The 12,923-nt window shown below is 50.2% G+C and overlaps 1 long non-coding RNA gene across 1 annotated transcript; it reads right to left on the bottom strand.

Annotated features, from left to right (window-relative positions):
* Positions 1 to 517: 517 nt before the first annotated feature.
* Positions 518 to 10,874, bottom strand: LOC140418658 (uncharacterized). Its single transcript, XR_011945205.1, has 2 exons — positions 10,776 to 10,874; positions 518 to 1,638 (listed from the first exon to the last, which is right to left on the bottom strand). It is a non-coding gene; the product is annotated as an uncharacterized lncRNA (long non-coding RNA).
* Positions 10,875 to 12,923: the final 2,049 nt, after the last annotated feature.

Here is a 12,923-nt window from a genome sequence, read left to right as displayed (position 1 = left end):
AAGGACAGGAGGAGAGAGAATCTGGAGAGGAGAAAAGAATCAGGAGGAAACTGGAGACTGAATCTGGAACAATGAGCAGAGAGGGATGGGAGTGTGTGGGACCGAGATTCATAGATTTGGGGGAATGTACCAGAGAAACTGGAATGGTCTGTTCTGAATTTCTATCCTGCATTTCCACTGAAAACCTCTAAACTCCTCTTACTGGGAGTTAGAGAGAGGGGATTTGAAGACAGAAAATTCAACGTCACAATCTTGACAAGATCTTTCAGAATGACTGGAGAAAGATGTGAATTCAGGGCTTGGGCAGTAGGAAGCTTTAGGGACAGTTTGGCTGGTGGGCTAGTGGGAGGGAGGGAAGCAGCAGAGGCAGCTGATCAGATTGTCTCAATCTCAGTGACAAAGAAGCTCCATCAGCTCCTCGCTTGTTGGAGGTGAGGATGGAGGAGACAGGAGAGGGAGAGCTCATCAAAAGGAACCAATTTGCATCTGAGATATTTAAAAGATTCAACACACTGTATTTAACACAAAGCTGATTTATTTGGCTTTTAGCCAGAATATGAGTCCCTGTAAGTGGGCTGGGGTTTATTAACATCAGCAGAACCAGACCCCAATGAACCTGGGTCAGTCCTGGTTGTGATTAACGGAAAATTCCAATCACTGTAGTTATTTATGAACTCGCTGATGTCTCAGCAGGCTGGATGAGGTTGTGAAAGCGTTCCCACACTGGGAGCAGGTGAAAGGTCTTGTGCCAGTGTGAATTTGGTGGTGGTCGTGAGTTGTGATGATCGTCTGAACCCAGTCCCGCAGCGAGAGCATCTGAATGGCTTCTCGTCAGTGTGAACACGTTGATGGTACATCAGTTCCCAGGAACTTTTAAAGCCCTTCCCACAGTCTGAACATTTAAAAGGTCTCTTGTCTGTGTGAACTCGGTGGTGTCTCAGCAGGGTGGATGAGGTAGTGAATCCCTTCCCACACTCGGAGCAGGTGAAGGGCTTCTCCCCAGTGTGAATTCTCTTGTGCGTCAGCAGGTCAGATGACTGAGTGAATCTCCTTCCACACTTGGAGCAGATAAGTGGCCTCTCCGCGGTGTGAATCCTCTGGTGTACAGTGAGTAGGGACGATCGCCTGAACCCAGTCCCGCAGTGAGAGCACCTGAACGGTCTCTCGTCAGTGTGAACACGTTGATGCAGCATCAGTTCCTGGAAACTTTTATAGCATTTCCCACAGTCTGAGCATTGAAATGGTCTCTCCACAGTGTGAACTCGCTGGTGTCTCAGCAGGTTAGCCGAAATAGTAAAACTCTTCCCACACTTGGAGCAGGAGGACGGTTTCTCTCCAGTGTGACTGCATCAATGTGTTTCCAGCTCTGATGGGGAAATGAAACCCCTCCCACAGTCCCCACATTTCCGCGGCTTCTCCCCAGAGTGACTTTGCTTGTGTCTCGACAGGCCTGATGACGACGGAAGCCTCGTCCACACACACAACACGTGTACGGTTTCTCCCCACTGTGAATGGTGCTGTTTCCTTCCATGTTCAAAATCCGCTGATATTCAGGTTACGGTAAATGAGCAATGGAGCTGATCCTGATCTGATGAAGTTTCCCGACTGCAAATCCTCTCCTTCGAACGCCCTGTGAAACTGATTTAAAACAGAAAATAGGGAGTGCGAGAGAACCCACAAAAACACAAAGGCAGGTTGTGAAATTGAGCTGAACGAATCTGGTCATTTGTGGGGCCGGCACTGGGAAAAAGTGACCATTGTAGAGGGTGCCATCTCCGCTACTCCACTACTGGGCCGATATCTGGGGTTTGAATATCTGTGTGTGTCTCTCTCCAGCTGGCACTGAAACTTCAGAGGCCAGGGAATGTCGCGCTGGGACACTTCCACTGAAGAGAGCACTGATTCAAGCCTGCCGTTTATTCCTAACCGACAGCCTGAGACTTATATCACACAGATCTCCAGACCCCTACCAATACCCAGGTGATTCTCTCTCTTGCCGGTGGTGCAACACTCACCCGGTTCCTACTCCACTAGAGTAGCTTTCCCAAGAGAGAGAATAGGACACTGCTGTTTATTCCCTAACCAGCAGTCTGTCCTGAGTGAATCGCTCAAGATGACCCTCGATTCCTGAACCCGGAATTAAGGTGAGGAGTATTTTAACAATGACTTGGTCAGAGATCGCTGGTGAAGGATTGAAGAATTTAAACGACTCCAATTATCATCAAATCAAGGTTTATTGTAAAACCCAGGTCAAAATCATCAACAGAAGAAACACAATACAATCTTATGCTCTAATATACACTATGTCTATTCAAAAGTAATATAGCGGACACAACGAAAATTCTTATGATTACACAGTTTTTAGCAATAGCACAAAGCACAAAACAAGTTCCCTTCCCCAAAGCCTCAACCACTATTAAAGTCAAGGGAGTTTCGCAAGCTGCTGCAGGATACTTACGGTCACAGGCTGCAGAGGTCAAGTCAGGGGTGCAGAGGTCGAGCCAAGAACGAAGAGACCCCCAATCGAAAACACAGCCCCTTTTATATTGTTTTACCTGGCTTTGTCCTGTGATCGGCCAGCCCCTTTTGCATTGAAAAAGGTAAGATTTAAAGTTCCCGCTGGTCCCGCCCCCTTTGAGCCGGTCAGACCTGTCGAGATGGGAGTACCTCCCCTAGGTCCGCCTCCAGTCTGTTTTTTTGAGATAACGAGGTTGAGCTCCCTTGAAGATTTTCAAAGACTTCCATCTGCTCCGGAGATAGCTGCTATGTTGATGGGGTGTTGATTGGATTCTGCTCTGGTGGAGGCCAGGTCATTTACATCTGCATGGGGCTATGACCATCCCATTGTCCTGCTTGCAGGCAGGCCCCCTGTGTATTCCCGTGCCCCTTGGTCTGTGTTTTGATCTTATCTCGTTGTCTGGCTCCTTCTTCCTTGTAGCTCCTAGGGGGGGGGTTTGTAAATACTTATGTTCCCTACTCAGCTCAGCGGACCAGGCCTGCTGGGAAAACTGGTTCCGTTCTCTTGGCTGAAAAGTCAGTTTACAGTCTCTGAGTTTTTATTCTTGGGCAGTTCCAAAAAGGCCGAATTGCCCGAAAACCTTACAGATGCCCCTTCGATACGTCCCTACCTGCTTGGACCGTATCGACACAGGTGAAGGGCAATCATTTCCTCTTGTGTGGACCGTAGGCCCCCCCCAACAACATGCGAAATTACAATTCCCAAGACAGTTCCCTTAATCTAGGCTACCCCTGGTTTCAATGAAAGGGAAAGACAAGACCATATCTAATTTAAACACACAGTAACATATACACATTTCACCGGAACCCCAAACGTAAGGGTCCCTGTACATATATCACAATCAAGTACACATTTCACCGGAACCCCAAACGTAAGGGTCCCTGTACATATATCACAATCAAGTAACTGAAACCCGCGAATCCATACAACTATTTACAATTGCATCTCTTTATTTCACCAAGGATCCTCCTTTCTTGGCTGCACTTCGTTTCTTCCCGTTGAAGGCTCTTCATTTATCCTCCATCGTCGATACCTGCAGCTGAGAGGTTTAGTCCAACTGAGGCGACAGCATAATGTACCCCCTGTACAACATTTCCTTTGTGGGGGCAAACACTAAACCATTCTCAGGCCCCCCCCCTGGTGGTGATCGGACAGTTGTGAGGGTCGATCGGTGGGGCTGTGGGCAGGGGTCGCTTTACCTGAACCAGCAGTTCGGTAGCTTCTACAGTCATCCCTTCCCTGGGCGTTACACATCCCTCCCCAGTGCGGTCAATTCATCCCGTTCCCTGGGTTCTGCCACCACCTTACAAAAGTGATTAATGCCCCTTGTGGACATGCCTTGGTAGATCCCCATGAACACAAATAAATGCCCTGGTCAGAAGCCCACCACTTATCCCAGCAAACGGTGATCCTACCCGGTGACCCCGTGATGGTCCGGTAGGTGTTGGTGTCCAGGCGTTCCCAGTCCGAGGACCGATCCCTCATGTCCAGCCTCAGCTTCCTGGGCCACCACCATCTCCCCAAAGGAACGTCCCCCTCACAGGTTAAACACACCCGCCTGCCCTCAGTCACCCTAACCCGGTCAGTCGAAGGACTCTTCTGTCTCGCCTCTGCGGAGTTCTCCCGGTCCCACCATCGCCAAGATCCTCAAACTCCACATCGTCGGGTGCCCCATCTGTAAAAAACAAAACACATTCTTGCCTCTACAGCCCTACCTACCTTAAAGTGCATGGGTTCTATCCAGTGGCAGCAGCAGCTCCCGCTTTGAAGTTGCCGCAGCCTGTCTGTGGTTCTGTGTCCACAGCCCGGCTCCCCAGGGTCCTAGTGCCTGCCGCTATCCGGTGGCAGCAGCAGCTCCTGCTTTGAAGTTGCCGCAGCCTGTCTGTGGTTCTGTGTCCACAGCCCGGCTCCCCAGGGTCCTAGTGCCTGGTGCTTCATCATTTTACCCTTGCACCAGGCGCTTCTGTGTTCCCACGATCCTAAATACTTCACACACAACTACACACTAATTAGAACTAGCAGGGGGAAAGAAAAAGGAATATGATATATACAATGCCACCCGTCTCCGGGTGGCCAAATTAAAACTGTGCCCCGCTAAACTGGGGCAGTCCACTTGTTTGGTCCAACGGCTCGGGCCAGACCGTCCCCTCCCGGGGGTTCGGGCTGCCCCTTGCCTCTCCTTTCCCAACAGGGTTCGGTGATCCCTCATCGCTCCCTTCTACTCGGGCCCCCTTACTGCGGGACCGGGTGACAGGGAGGTGTGATGGGGACCATCTTACCGGGGGCTTGGAGACCCGATTGCTCCTTCGTCCCCTGACTGGTTCCCAAACCCAAGGTGATACCTCCACTTCCTCCGCCTCCTTAGCCTCTATACTAAGGCAGGCCACCTGACCCACAGGGAAGGGCTTGGGAATCATCACTGTCCCTGGGTTGGGTGCTTGCAGCACTGTCGGTCTCTTTGGGACTGCCCCTTCGGGACAGCACCTTGTCACCGGTTGTGTGACCGTGGAGTCAGGGACCTCCCCCACCGTCGTTAATTCTACGGGGGGTTTCTCCACTACCACCCCCCGTCTTCCCCCCACCTTGTTCTTTTTTGTCCTTATGGGGTGGAACAATTTAAATTGACTGATGTGGCGTTCGCATGGGTCCCACCTTAAGGGATTTAAACTGCAAATAGCCCCTGAGGCAGCCTCCAGAATGGGACCCTGCACCTGGACCGGACCAGGGTCTGGGGCTAGAACTACCCCTGCGCTCCCTTTTTCCTGAGGCTGCTCCCTGGGTAGTCATACGTGTTCTTGTGGTGTGGGTGCGGGCAGGCCCTGGCCCGTTGCCATTGCCCCCTGTCCTGAGCCTTGCAAAAGGGCTAAAATTTTACTTATCTCGATGGTTCCCGGGGCAGCTGCTCCTACCGCCGGGGTCTGACTCTCTACTGCGGGAGCCCTCTCCTGCTTGCTAGGGTTTTTACATTCCCTCTTGAAATGTCCGGCCTTCCCACACCCGTAGCATACCGGTTTCTCGTCGGAGGTCCGGGTGCCCTCATGCTTCCACTCTCTCTTAGGGGCTGCTGGCGCGATTTCATGCACCCTACCCTTAAGGGGCTTGTCCTCACCCCTCTCCCCATTACGATATGCAAGGGTGAGTTTCCTAAGGACCTCTGCCTCATTAAGGTCCGGACTCTGCGGGTCGAACCAGTGTTCGGCCTTTGCCCTAATGTGAGGGAGACAGTTAGCTACGAGGGTCTTCAGCCAGTGGGCTGTTCTCTCATCTAAATTCTGCCTATCCGCGGGAGCCCCACACGCCTCCACATAGACAGTCCACAGCCTGTCTGCGAACATAGTGGGAGATTCCCCTGGTTGCTGCTTGGTTTCCCCCACCCTCATGAAAGGGCTCCCCAGATTCAAGCCCATTGCCTCCAGAACAGCAGTCTGTGCTGCCGCCCAGGTGTCAGGTCTTCCCCCATTCCCAGAGGTCACTGTCCTGCATAGCTGGGCATCTAGGGTTATCAGGAGCATCTTTATTTGCTCCCCTTCGTCGCAGTCATTGATGTTGGCAGCCTGTTCCACCTCCATAAAATGCAGCGACGGATCCCCCTTTGGAGTTAGTCTGGGAACGTGGGCCACCATCCCCCTGAGCGCGGATGCCCCATGAGGAACGATAATGTCGCCCTCAACCGGTCCCCTGTTTGCCATCCCCGCCGGGGGACCATACCTTCTTTGCCTGACAGGGCACATCTGCCCTACCTGGGGTTCCTGCTCCTCCTCCCCACTGTCCAGCTCTCCTGCCTCGTTGGGTAGCCCCCCTGTCCCCGGGCTAACTACCCATATAGGAGACGCCGCTATCTGGGGATACACCACTGACCCCCCTTGGACCTGCCCCTTACCGGGCGGTCCAAACCCTACCTGCTGACCCGGCCCCATCACCGGCATCCCAGGCAGCGGTCTGTCCCCATCCCATGGGGACCCACATACGAAACCAGGCGGACACGCCGCCAGCTGGGGGTACCCTGCCGACCCCCCTTGGACTTGCCCCTGAACGTGCAGTCCGATCCCCCCCTGCCGGCCCGGACACAATCCCGGTGCCTCAGGAGGCGGTCTATTCCCCTTGGCCTTTGGGGAATCATCCGCTGCGAGGAGCACCTTACCCCTAGGGAACCCCCCTGGACCTACCAGGTGTATCTGTCCCCTGAACCTGGACAAGGCCTCCTCCAACTCCGTTATTCGTGCCTGGCACGGCCCATGGGCACAGTCCCCTACTTCCTCGCGAGCCACTCGGTATGCTGCCTGGATGTCCCGGAACTTCCCCTCCAGCTTCCTACACTGCTCTGTACTGCGAGCATAGAGTTCCTGGAGCCTCCGTTCCTTTTCTTTACCCTCCACTATCTGGCAGTGGAGATAGTCCTTCTCACACCGGTTAGACTCGCTTTCCTGTTTCATTTCTGCCATTTCTTCCCGCAGTCGTTCCGCTACACTCGCGCTGTCCTGTTTAATTTCTGCCATTTCTTCCCGCAGTCGTTCCGCTGCGCTAGCGCTGTCCCCTGCGCTGGCCCTCACTTCTCTCAACTCCTGCTCTAACTCTTCGACCCTATCCTCTGTCTTGACTACCTGCTCGGACAGGCAAACCAGCCAAACTGCCTTCTCCAAGTGCCTTTTGTGCGCCTTGCTTTCTGTCCATGCAGCCGCTGCCATTACCGGTTGCTCCGCATTGATCAATTCTGAGACCCAAGGTTTGGTGAGGTTGACCTTTTGCCACAAATATGAGGATATTCTCTCCTCCATTTTGCTTCGTTCCCTCACCCCCTCTGCCAAGTCACATACTCCAAACCACCGGGCTCCTGCCGCGGTCGCCATTGTAGAGGGTGCCATCTCCGCTACTCCACTACTGGGCCGATATCTGGGGTTTGAATATCTGTGTGTGTCTCTCTCCAGCTGGCACTGAAACTTCAGAGGCCAGGGAATGTCGCGCTGGGACACTTCCACTGAAGAGAGCACTGATTCAAGCCTGCCGTTTATTCCTAACCGACAGCCTGAGACTTATATCACACAGATCTCCAGACCCCTACCAATACCCAGGTGATTCTCTCTCTTGCCGGTGGTGCAACACTCACCCGGTTCCTACTCCACTAGAGTAGCTTTCCCAAGAGAGAGAATAGGACACTGCTGTTTATTCCCTAACCAGCAGTCTGTCCTGAGTGAATCGCTCAAGATGACCCTCGATTCCTGAACCCGGAATTAAGGTGAGGAGTATTTTAACAATGACTTGGTCAGAGATCGCTGGTGAAGGATTGAAGAATTTAAACGACTCCAATTATCATCAAATCAAGGTTTATTGTAAAACCCAGGTCAAAATCATCAACAGAAGAAACACAATACAATCTTATGCTCTAATATACACTATGTCTATTCAAAAGTAATATAGCGGACACAACGAAAATTCTTATGATTACACAGTTTTTAGCAATAGCACAAAGCACAAAACAAGTTCCCTTCCCCAAAGCCTCAACCACTATTAAAGTCAAGGGAGTTTCGCAAGCTGCTGCAGGATACTTACGGTCACAGGCTGCAGAGGTCAAGTCAGGGGTGCAGAGGTCGAGCCAAGAACGAAGAGACCCCCAATCGAAAACACAGCCCCTTTTATATTGTTTTACCTGGCTTTGTCCTGTGATCGGCCAGCCCCTTTTGCATTGAAAAAGGTAAGATTTAAAGTTCCCGCTGGTCCCGCCCCCTTTGAGCCGGTCAGACCTGTCGAGATGGGAGTACCTCCCCTAGGTCCGCCTCCAGTCTGTTTTTTTGAGATAACGAGGTTGAGCTCCCTTGAAGATTTTCAAAGACTTCCATCTGCTCCGGAGATAGCTGCTATGTTGATGGGGTGTTGATTGGATTCTGCTCTGGTGGAGGCCAGGTCATTTACATCTGCATGGGGCTATGACCATCCCATTGTCCTGCTTGCAGGCAAGCCCCCTGTGTATTCCCGTGCCCCTTGGTCTGTGTTTTGATCTTATCTCGTTGTCTGGCTCCTTCTTCCTTGTAGCTCCTAGGGGGGGGGTTTGTAAATACTTATGTTCCCTACTCAGCTCAGCGGACCAGGCCTGCTGGGAAAACTGGTTCCGTTCTCTTGGCTGAAAAGTCAGTTTACAGTCTCTGAGTTTTTATTCTTGGGCAGTTCCAAAAAGGCCGAATTGCCCGAAAACCTTACACCATGAAACCTGCTGGATTGTTGTAAATACACAACTGGTTCATAGAATTTTATCATAGACTTTACAGTACAGAAGGGGGCCATTTGGCCCCTTGAGTCTGCACCGGCTCTTGGAAAGAGCACCCTACCCAAGGTCAACACCTCCACCCTATCCCCATAACCCAGTAACCCCACCCTACACGAAGGGCAATTTTGGACACTAAGGGCAATTTATCATGGCCAATCCACTTTACCTGCACATCGTTGGACTGTGGGAGGAAACCGGAGCACCCGGAGGTAACCCACGCACACACTGGGAGGATGTGCAGACTCCGCACAGACAGTGACCCAAGCCGGAATCGAACCTGGGACCCTGGAGCTGTGAAGCAATTGTGCTATCCACAATGCTACCGTGCTGCCCTAATGTCCTTCAGGGAAGAGAACCTGCCAACTGGTCTGGATCTAGAACAAAGAACAAAGAAAAGTACAGCACAGGAACAGGCCCTTTGGCCCTCCAAGCCCGTGCCGACCATGCTGCCCGACTAAACTACAATCTTCTACACTTCCTGGGTCCGTATCCCTCTATTCCCATCCTATTCATGTATTTGTCAAGATGCCCCTTAAATGTTACTATGGTCCTTGCTTCCACCACCTCCTCAGGTAGCGAGTTCCGGGCACCCACTACCCGCTGTGTAAAAAACTTGCCTCGTACATCTCCTCTAAACCTTGCCCCTCGCACCTTAAACCTATGCCCCCTAGTAATTGACCCCTCTCCCCTGGGGAAAAGCCTCTGACTATCCACTCTGTGTATGCCTCTCATAATTTTGTAGACCTCTATCAACCTCCGTCGTTCCAGTGAGAACAAACCGAGTTTATTCAACCGCTCCTCATAGCTAATGCCCTCCATACCAGGCAACATTCTGGTAAGTCTCTTCTGCACCCTCTATGAAGCCTCCACATCCTTCTGGTAGTGTGGCGACCAGACTACACGAGACTCTGACACACTGCGAGAAGGAGAGAGAAAGGGAGTAGTAGAGGCTGAATGATTGAAAGAAGTATTTAATATATCTTCAGAACAAGCAGAACATTGAGAGAATCTCCCAAACCATCGACCTCCACCACCTTGAAGGAGCAGGGTAGCAGGAATATGTGAACACCATCATTTCCAAGTTCCCCTCCAACTCGCACACCATCCTGACTTATCTGACATACACTACTGGATGGACAAAGCCATTGTCTTCATTCCCAGTTATAAACTCCACTCCCTCACCGCCGACTCCATTTCTCTCCCTGGGAACTGTCTGAGACTGAATCACACTCTTCACAATCTCTGGCATATGAAAAATGAAATGAAATGAAAATCGCTTATTGTCACGAGTAGGCTTCAATGAAGTTACTGTGAAAAGCCCCTAGTTGCCACATTCCGGCGCCTGTTCGGGGAGGCTGGTACGGGAATATTTCACCCCAAGCTGTGTTTCTGTCCACATATCACTGTCACCGCCTATTTCCACTCAGTAACATTGTCCAGTTATGTCCCTGTCTTAGTTCATGTGCTGCTGAAACTCATCCATTCCTTTGTTTCCTCTAAACTGGACTATTCTAATGTGGGTCTTGTCCATCTCCCAGATTCAACTTCACAGGAACTGGAGGTCATCCAAAGCTCATCTTCTCCTGCCCTCACTCACACCAGGTCTTGTTCACCATCACCTCTGTGCTCCCTCACCTACATCGTGGTAATCGCCAGTCTGATAATCGTCTGGGCTCATCTAATTGTGGTCCTCTCCCGGCTCCAGTTCCTCCCCTGTGCTCACAATCTCCTCCCTGAGCTGCCTGATCCCCTTCAGTCTGTCTCCACCAGCCACTCTGAGCATGCTCAGAACACAGCACAGCCCTGCGTCCTCACCCTGGGTTCCTTTAGTCACCGATAGGGGACTTTCTGACCGATTGGGCATTCTGGGTAATCTCACCACCATCGAGATCAATCAGGCAAACCTTTTCCCCAGTTGGTAAAACGGAAGATCCATGGATGAGGGGGGATAGTGGACAGGAAGCAGAATCAGGTTCAGATATTGTACTGAATACTCACAGCATAAGCACATTAATCTGATAGGAGATCACTTCCATGCGAGAAGACAGCAGTGTGAAGCCTCCTGAGATTCTGGTCCCTTCCCAATCAGTGATTACTGGAGCTGGGATACAGAAAAGAGTCAGAATAAATTCAGCGATTTATTTGTTCAGTTTTACAAATGGGTCTGGAGTCACATTCGAAGTTTGTGCAGACTGTGAGTACCTGGTTTTATTAACCCTCCCTTTCCAGAACTTGGGGGAAGGTGTCTGGTATTCAGGACAAATATTACAGGAACTATTTTAAAACTTGTGTCATCATTGATGCTTTATGAGTACGGGTCATGACCAAAGCATTCGTGGGACCCATTTCTTATAACTGGTTAGTTCATAAATCAGGGGTCTGAGCTGCATAAACAGAGGTGTTGAGCACTAAAACAAGAAATTTTAAAGTCCTGGTTAGATCACAACATTATATCCAGCTCTGGTCACCAGTCCTTATGAAGGATATGAGGATCCTTACAGAGTGCTGAGGAGATTCAGGATGGTTCCAGGAGGGACGTTAGCGGCAAGGTTAGGTTGGAGAAACTGGGCTTGTTCTACACAGAACAAATGAGATTGAGGGGAGATTGATGGAGGTGTACAAAATTAATACAGACATAGATCAGGTCGATAAAGAAAAGCTGTTCACATGAGAGAACCTGAGATGCAGCGGGGAATATGAAGACCTTTTTTTACACAGAGTGATAACCTGGATCTCACAGCCCTGGAGGGTGGTGAAAGTGGAAATGATTCATCACTTCACAAGAAGAAGGATGATAGACTGTGGATAGTCAGAGGCTTTTCCCCAGGGTAGAGGGGTCAATTACTAGGGGGCATAGGTTTAAGGTGAGAGGGGCAAAGTTTAGAGTAGATGTACGAGGCAAGTTTTTTACGCAGAGGGTAGTGGGTGCCTGGAACTCACTACCGGAGGAGGTAGTGGAGGCAGGGACGATAGGGACATTTAAGGGGCATCTTGACAAATATATGAATAGGATGGGAATAGAAGGATACGGACCCAGGAAGTGTAGAAGATTGTAGTTTAGTCGGGCAGTATGGTCGGCACGGGCTTGGAGGGCCGAAGGGCCTGTTCCTGTGCTGTACATTTCTTTGTTCTTTGTTCTTCTTTGTTTGTGCGACTTTTATCAAGGATTTGGCTGCATGCTGGACGATTGCTTCATATTTTAATTATCTGTCCCACTCCCACACTGACCTCACTGCCCTTGGCCTCCTGAACTGTTCCAATGCAGCTCAAAGGGAGCTCGGGGAACAGCAGCTCATCATTCCATTCAACACTTTACAACCTTCAGAACTCAGCAGTTTCTGCAGCAACCGAGGTTTCAGGATCTGGAACTCTCTCCCTGAAAAGGTGCCAGAACCGGATTCTATGTTTAGAATGTGTCTGCTCGTCCGAGATTCCCCAACCAGTGGAAATAGTTCCTCTCTATCTACCTCGTCAGTTCCAATTAACATCCTGAAAACTTTGATCAATTCCTTTTTAATTTTCTAAATTCCAAGGATTACAACCCTCATAATCAGGTGGCAAAGGGGTTAGGGAGGGGAAAGATATAATTAATGGCAGAGTGCTAAAGATTGTGCAGGGACACAGGGGACTGGGGTTTCTAACTGCTTTTCTCTCTGAAGTGACAGGATATATTCAGAGAGTAGTTAGCAAAGCAGTTCTGTGGAAAGATAATTTAGATCTGAAAATTAACTCTAATTCTCTCTTCACAGATGCTGCCAGATCTGCTGAGTTTATCCAGAATTTTCTGTTTTATCTCAGATTTCAAGAACCTGCAGTATTTTGCTTTTATTAAATTGCCTCTTGAGCTGATAAATGGTGTTAATGAGCACAAAATAGAAGTTTTACTGCTTTATAAAGCTCTGATTAGGCCACAATTCGAGAATTGTGTCTATTTCTGGTCACCACTCTTTAGGAAGAATGTGAAGGTCCATGAGAAGGTGCAGAAGAGATTTTGCAGAATGGTTCCGGCAGAGGTGGTTGAGGAGATTTGATTCAGGCGTCGAAGATTCTGATGGGTTTAGGTAAAATATACAAAGAAAATCTGTTCCCATTCACTGATCGTACGAGGACTCGGGGACACATTCAGGTTTTGGGTAAAAGATATGG

The sequence above is a fragment of the Scyliorhinus torazame genome, chromosome 5, assembly GCF_047496885.1.
Source record: "Scyliorhinus torazame isolate Kashiwa2021f chromosome 5, sScyTor2.1, whole genome shotgun sequence".
NCBI classification, from domain to species: domain Eukaryota; kingdom Metazoa; phylum Chordata; class Chondrichthyes; order Carcharhiniformes; family Scyliorhinidae; genus Scyliorhinus; species Scyliorhinus torazame.
This window is presented reverse-complemented; position numbering and strand designations above follow the sequence as displayed.